This window comes from Nematolebias whitei, chromosome 2 (genome assembly GCF_014905685.2).
Source record: "Nematolebias whitei isolate Nwh7 chromosome 2, NemWhi1, whole genome shotgun sequence".
Taxonomy (NCBI): Eukaryota; Metazoa; Chordata; class Actinopteri; order Cyprinodontiformes; family Rivulidae; genus Nematolebias; species Nematolebias whitei.
This window is the reverse complement of record NC_056499.1, coordinates 47,439,393-47,447,800: the sequence shown is the minus strand read 5'-3', so window position 1 is coordinate 47,447,800 and position 8,408 is coordinate 47,439,393. Positions and strand designations below refer to the sequence as shown.

The 8,408-nt window shown below is 41.0% G+C and overlaps 1 protein-coding gene across 1 annotated transcript in view; it reads right to left on the bottom strand.

The window, feature by feature from the left end:
* The window catches only part of aph1b (APH1B gamma secretase subunit), a 442,239-nt gene that overhangs the window by 201,136 nt on the left and 232,695 nt on the right, over positions 1–8,408 (bottom strand). The window lies entirely within an intron of this gene.

Sequence of the window (8,408 nt, the reverse complement as noted above, 5' to 3'; positions counted from 1 at the left end):
TATATATATATATATATATTAAACACACATTTTTATATGAATTTCAGTTAAAAAAGGTCAGAAAATGGTTCTCATGAGAATCCAATAATGCTTTTTCTTCTGAGATGTTTCTATTTTGGATTTTTGATTTGTTTCTGAATGAGGTTTAAAAACGGTGTCAGCTACAACTTGTTTGCTCTGTAGTAAGTAGCTCATGTTTAACTCGTGTCATGTCTAGCTCATGTGCCACTTCTAATTTAAAACTGAGACGTGAAAAGAAAGAGAAGCTGCTATTAATCTGGGAAAAAATAAAATACATATTTTTGTTACGTACCCAACAATTTACTTGAGTCGAATCACTTTTGAACAGCAGGTGGGACGTTATAATTTTCATGAAGAACCAGACTGTACATCCACTGCTCCCACTTCTGACACCATAAGAATTTATTATTATGACCAATACTTCTTTGGATGAAAACCGGCAGACAACTTGTCCTGTTAGTTGTCTGCTCATCTTCTCAACTCAACACATTAAAGAAACTGTCCTGACTGAGCATTATTGGATCTGGTACCTGGATGACTGAGCATGAACACTGAAACTCAACACATTCACACACATGGGACACATCACACACAGAACAGTGGTATGTATTACTCTGCCCCATATATTACCAAAGTAGTGCTAGTGCGCAGCACAATACTAGGGCGGGTGTGGATGAGTGGTTAGAACATTTGTCCTCAAATGCAAGAGTTGGGGGTTTGATTCCACCAGCAGTTACATGCCCAAGTGTCCCTGAGCAATACACTGAACCCCTCATTGCCTCTGTTGTGTGTCCCATCGGTGTATGAATGTGATAAAGCACTGATTAGTCTTTGTATAGATCTAGTGGAGTGCTGTATGAATGGGAAAATGAGGACACAGATTGTGATGTAGTCTTGATAATATAGAAAGGAGCTACAGGCCATTTACCATTTACCGGTACTAGGGGTGTCCCAATACTAACTTTTTTCTGAGTACAAGTAAAAATATGTTGGATAAAAATATAATCTATTTATCTTACTTACTCAAAAAGAGCCAACACTCGATGACAAGAGAACATTTTTAACTGGTTTATTTACTTTAAGGGCAGATTATCATAACAGGTTGCACATTTATACAGAAAGTAAACACATGAAGACCCATCATGAGAATCTGCCACAGGCAGTACCTGGAGCTTGTTTTTATACAGTTATACTGTTCAGCCAAGCTCACAGCTCACTCGGAGGTGACTTTGGAGTGCCAGAAGTGCCTGCAGCCTCAAATCAGCTCCTCATCCAGCTCTCTCTCTCTGCTAACTCAAACATATGGTTCATGGGCACATTCTCAGCCATAATATTTAAAACATCCATAAAACGTTGACCAAAAATTCCCTGACCAAGTATGTTAGTTTGTATACTTGTACATACTGAGTAACGCCAATACCAAGTATTTAATGAGATAGTACTTTAACATTGCACAATGGCTTTAGAAGAACTGTTTTGTGGTTGTGGCTTTCAGGGCCACAATAAGGCACAGAAAAATTGGTTAGCTTAGTTCTAGCAGGTACCCAAACAAAACAAGTCCAAATGTTCACACCATGATATAATGTATTAGAAATAACCAAAGCCATAATATTTTTGTGGTGGAGTAACCTTGATAGAGTCCAAAAACGAGCGCCATAAAACATTTGCGTCAGTAGCAAGTGAAATGTGTGTGTGTGGCAGAGACACAATAGTCAGTGTGTGTGTGTGTGTGTGTGGGGGGGGGGGGGGGAATCTGGGGGTTCTCCCCCATAAACTTTTGAATAAAATAGACGCCATTTCCTGCATTCTGGTGTATTTTAACGTGCTGGTAAACATCTACACTTGATTCAATAACAATTTTAGAGAGCACGGCACAAGAAGTAGCCTGACCAACAGCTCTCCTTGTGTAAACAGACAATGCTCTTCTTCTCACGCATCCTACCACCCCCCACCCCAACCCCCAACCCCACCCCCACACACACACACACCACCACCCCAGTAGACAACTGCCAGAACTAAAATAGCTCTAAGCTAGCGGCGCGCAACAGACGCACAACTGCCAGCACTAAGCTGGCGCGCAACACAGCTGTATCTCACACTCCTCCCCCCGTGAGTACCCTGCCAAGGCAGATGACCTTGGAGAAACATTGCATGCGGTGTGGTGAGTTGTTTTAGGTAACCAGGAAAACCTGGAGTGGACTTCTAGTGGTTTGAGTCTTCTCCTATTAATTAAGTGGAATGGATTTATTCACGAAGAAATTGAAACAGCACTGGGTGAACTAATATTTCATGGTAAATGTGGGGGGTCCAAATAAACATTTTTCAAATGTGAGGGACACACATCCCCTTCACATATAATTGATGTGACGCATATGTCAGAAAACCATGCTAGCTCAGCTCGTGGGGTAACAATTTGATAACAACCTCACATCAATCAGTAATGACCACTGTATCTGAAATATGCAACGCCAGAGATGTTCAGTGGTGGAGGGTCTGAGTCAGACATCACAAAAGCAACGCAACAACAATCTGATGTTGGTTATTTCTATTCTAACACATCATATCATGCTGTTCACATTTGGACTTCTTATACCTGCAGGACCTTCAGAGCTTCTGAGAACACCTAAGAATTTAGCACATATAAAATGTTACACTTTGATTTTTTTATTGAACATGAATTTTATGTAAAATAAATATTTTAATGTAGTTTTTCTTTTTCTTTTTGATAACATTTTATTTTATGTAACCTACTTTGCAGTTGATCAGAAACATATATATTTATTTATTTTATGAAAATGCAGTTATCTAATCAGATTATTTTAAATCTTTGTCCCCAGGCAGAAACATGTTTGAAGGTTCTTTGTCGCTGGTTAGGACTTCACTGTCTGCAGGGAAGACTTAGCTCAAAGACTCTGTGATGAGTTTGTTTAAAAACTGACATGAACATTAACCAATCATAATCCTTATGTAAAGTGGGTGGGACCACAAAATGGGGCTCAGCTTTGTGGGAAGGCCTTGCAACTTGTAAAATCAAAAATCCTCAAAAATTGTACTTTGTAGCTGCTCTAAAAAAAGAAGTTATATCAAATTTAGGATTACTTTGATAATATGCAGTATTACAGTTGTGTTTTGGTTTCATTACATGATGTAATTTTACAGAAACGGTAAGGTCTGTGGGCTACTGTCAGATTTATTGTGAATTATTGAAACTACATGGTGTACTTGGAACATTAGGAGTCTGTGTGAGCCGCAGGGCATGCTGGGTAATCTAAGGACAGAAATGGATGGACTTTTTTGTGGTGTTCAGATGGTTTTCCTTGTTGTTTGTTCTGTTTAGTGATGGGCTGGCTTTTATGTTAAGTGACTGTAAAATAAATTACACCACAAGTCAGCTCATGCATCTGATGTAAAAAAGAAAGAAAGAAAAAGACAAAAGCACTTCTTGTCAGCGAGTTAACACATTCTGAAACTGAAAGTACAAAGCTTTAATCAAATCACAACTCTGTCTTCGATGTTAGTATTTATTAGGATGTTACCATCTTACATCCTAACTGAAGGCCTAGCTCCTTTAGTCACAGTTCACCACTGCTAAACAGACGTCTACATTTACAAACTGTACTGTCTGTGATTTATAAAGGCATCTAGACAGGTCTTCTCTGTCTAGAACATTTTCACTGTTACTGTTTTCTCTTGTCCACAGAGCAGCGCTGATGTGAAGCTCAGTGTTACGACTGAAAATGTTGACTGTTTCGACACCGGCGTCATTTGCAGGAAGTCCCTTCTGCTCAATATTGAAAGATCCTTCATATTATTTGATGATGACTCTGGAAAGCCAGTAAGAGTTGGTTATACTGTATTTTTTAAGTTTTGTTTTGATGTCATGACCATTGGTGGCAGAAGCACTTGTAATTTTGTGGGGGACACACTGGTCTGAGGGGTCCTCCCCCAGAAATATCTGAATAAAGTAGATGCCATTTCCTGCATTATGGTGTATTTTAACGCATTGTTAAAAATCTACGTTTACCTACATATCTAAACACTTGATTCAACTTAATATTTTTTTTTATGTGAGAGGATACATCCTCTTCACATATAATTTTTGCGGCGCCTATAGTCATGACAATCTGTAATGTCACATTTGCTCCATAGACTGAGTTCGAAATCTCTGTTAGTTGAGTTCCTGTGCAATAACTCACAGGATATTTCAATGTATTTACATATAAACAAAAACACTTTTCATCTTGTACAGAATCCATCCAGTGTGATTGACAGGAAGCAGCAGATGTTCATCTGGCCAGCAGGAATTTTCACTGTGATTCACTTCCCAGAAGAAGATGTGACAGTTCTGTGGGATCGTAAAACAACCGTTCATATCCAGGTTGGACCTCGCTGGCAGGTAGAAAGCTGTTCCTGAGCTTTTATTTTTTAAATAAAAAAAACTATGCATGGTGATGATTTCAGCTGATGCCTCACTTCTGAGTAGCTGTAAAATATAAATCCATTGAAAATCAGACATAAACCACTAATTTATTTAGTAATGTTTTTCTTCTAAACTTGTGAACATCTGTGTCTTTTCCCTTATCTTTTATGTGGTTCTGTCTTGTTGTTTGTGTTTTCCTTTTTAAAAAAATACATAAGGGAAAATATTTTTAACTTGAGTAAAACCTCACAAGACCCACTGAGCATGTGGAGGGGCATTAAGTGTATAAGAGATTATAAAGGCAGAAGTGAGCAATGCCCTAGAGACCCATCACTTCCTGATGCTCTCAGCAAGTTCTATGCACGCTTTGAAGACCTGAACAGACCACCCAGCACCAGACTCACCTCACCACCGGATGAAGAGTTTCTCAGTGTGACCTCAGCAGAAGTAAGGAGTACTTTCAGAAGGATTAATCCTCACAAAGCAACCGGCCCAGACAACATTCCCGGGAAGGTGCTGAAAGACTGTTCCGATCAGCTCTGCAAGGTGCTGGCCCACATCTTTAACTCCTCACTTACCCTGCAAACAGTTCCCATCTGTCTGAAGACCATCACCATCATCCCAGTCCCAAAGAGCTCTACAGTGGCTGGTCTGAATGACTACCGGCCAGTAGCCCTCACCCCAAAAGTTGCTAAATGCTTCGAAAAACTGGTCCTAACCCACATCAAAACAACCATCAACGTCAACGAGGACCCTCGTCAGTATGCATACCATGAGAATCGATCTGATCTACAGAAGACGTCATCTCCTCTTCTCTGTGGTCCACACTGCTCTCACCCACCTGGAGCAGAAGGACTCCTACGTCTGTATGCTCTTTGTGGACTTCACGTCTGCCTTCAACACCATGATCCCCCAAACCCCGATGGACAAATTACTCACACTAGGACTAAGTCCCTCCATTTGCAACTGGGTCCTAGACTTCTTAATAAACAGACCACAGTCTGTGAGAATCCACAACTTCTCCTCCACCATAACCCTCAGCAGTGGCTCTCTACAGGGATGTGTGTTGAGTCCTCTCCTGTTTACTCTGCTCACATATGAATGTGCAGCTACCCATCCAGGCTGTCATATTGTAAAGTTTGCAGATGATACAGCGGTGGTGGGATGCATCACAAACAATGATGAGTCCAGCTAAAGGCAAGAGGTGGAACACCTGGAGAGCTGGTGCAGAGAGAATAACCTTCACATCAATGTGAAGAAAACAAAGGAGATGACTGTGGACTTCAGATGGAACAAACACACCTACCCCCCTGAACATAGGAGGAGCTGCAGTGGAAGTGGTCTCCAGCTACAAGTACTTGAGTATACACCTGAATGACAACCTCAGCTGGAGCAACAACACTTCCAGTCTGATCAAGAAAGCTCATCAGAGACTCTACTTTCTCAGGCGGCTGAGACGAGCTGGTCTGTGAAGCTCAGTCCTCACCTCCTTCTACAGGTGTGCAGTGGAGAGCATCCTGTGCTCCAGCATCAACGTGTGGCATGGAGGCTGCACAGCTGCAGAAAGAAAAGCTTTGCAGAGAGTGGTGAAGGCTGCACAGAAATCTGTTGGAGTCAGTCTCCCCACCATCACAGACATCTACACCTCTAGATGCAAGAAGAGAGCCACCTGCATCATGAAGGACTTCACTCACCCAGCACACACACTTTTTGCCCCGCTCCCCTCAGGAAGGAGGTTAAGGAGCATTAAGTGTAGAACCACTAGACTGAGGAACAGCTTCTACCCTGAGGCTGTTAGACTCATGAATCTCTAACCAGAATAATCACTATGAAAAATCACATCATGTTGCTGCTGATCTGTTTCATGTTGCTGCTGATCTGTTTCATGTTGCTGCTGATCTGTTTCATGTTGCTGCTGATCTGTTTCATGTTGCTGTGTTCATTCATGGTCATCTGCTCACATAGACTCATGTTCGTGCTGCTGTTTGGCATATTGTTTCTATTGTTTCTATGCCACTAGTGCTCAGTGTGTTTTTAGTTAACGTTTTTCTTAATTCATAATATCTTAGATCTTATTACTGTTTCTCTTTTACATTTTAATACTTTGTTGGATGTAAATGGGACCCTGTGTACAAATAAAGAATCTTGAATCTTAAAAACTGTGGGCTCAGTGCTGCCTCTAGTGGTACATCACTGTACTACAAGAAATCAATAATTTCCTTTCAATAAATCTAACATAAGAACAGGTTTGTAATGGTTTAGGTTTTAGGTAATGGTTTTAGGTCCCAAGTTGTGGCAGTATAAATATTTAATGATAATTTACCATTTGGATACTGTAAAGCAAGTGAAGAGCTGTTTGTGATGTGTTCAGGGGAAACTGAATGGCTTGTGTGGAAACTTTGACCTGAAGACGGTGAATGAGATGCGAACACCCGACAACATCGATTTGCCAACAGCACAGGAGTTTGGAAACAGCTGGACAGCAACAGAGGTGAGCGAAACATCCATCCATCCATTTTCTTTCACTTATCTGTGGTAGGTTCAGGAGGGAAAACTGGACCTCCCTCTCCCAAGGAACATTCTCCAGCTCCTCCTGGGGGATCTCAAGGTGCTCCCAGACCAGAGAAGATACATAATCACTCCCACCCAGGCATCTCTTCTCAGTGGGACGTGCCTGGAAAATCTCCAGAGGCCGGTGCCCTGGATGAACCCTATCAGATACTGAAACTACCTCTTTGAAGAGGAGCAGCAGCTCTACAACTTCTCCTCCAGATGGCAGAGCTCATCACCGCATATCACCCTATCTAAAAGACTGAGCCCTACCATCTTGAGAAGGAAGCTCATTTCAGCTGCTTGTATCTGGGATCTTGTTTTTTTTTGGTCATGATATACACCTCATGAGGGTTGTGTGAGTGAGGGTTGGAACGTCGACGAATCAGTAAATTGAGAGTTTCACCTTTCAGCTTCATTTACTATAACAAACCAGAGGAGCTCCATCCCACCATCACTTGTGAATAAGACTCAGATATTTTAACACTTCCATTTTAGCTAAATATTTCACAAATGAATTGACATTTTCAACAAAGTTGCATTACTACAGTCATATATTCATAAATTAAACAAAACAAATGGGTAAATGGGAAGTTGTGGTTGAAAATGCAGGTGGTCATCAGTCATTTTAATTCTCATTTACAGCTTCAGTGAATTAATTTAAAGTTAGTTACGAACTTGTCAAGGTCACGTTTTGGGATTTGCCCAACACTGTTTAGATTGACAACTCCTCTGTGTCTCTTCAGTGTGTCAGCAGTCCAGATATCAGACACCCCTGCAGCCTCAGTCCACTCAGAGAGCCTTTTGCAAAGCGTCAGTGTGCCGTCCTGCTCAGCGAGGTCTTTCAGACCTGCCACCCTGTGGTGAGTTACACAGAAAGCTACAGTCCTCTTCTGACAAAACATTAGCTTTTGGTCGAGCTGCATTTTCATTTAAAGCAACTATGGAGTCACATCCTGATGAGATAAAGTTCCAATTTATTTTATTTCCCCTGGTGGCCAAGGATTGGCCTTTTAATATCTAGTACAGTTAACATTTATTAGCACGATTAGGTTTGAGTCCACATTTTATTGTTTTGTATTGCATGAATTAAAAAAAATACATTTTGAAATCATATATTTGTATTTATGTTGATTGGCAGTGAATTGTATGCATATTAATGTGCTGTTTTTGTCCCTCGTCGGAGAGCAAAGAGGGTGGAATGGAAATGACCTTTATGTGTTCGTCCGCCCGTGTTGTGAGCATGATTATTTGAAAAAATAAATGAGGTTCCAATTGGCATTTTGGTGTGTGGATACATTTGGGTGTAAGAAAATTATACGTGTGTACAGACAGACAGACAGACAGACAGACAGACAGACAGACAGACAGACAGACAGACAGACAGACAGACAGACAGACAGACAGATAGATAGAT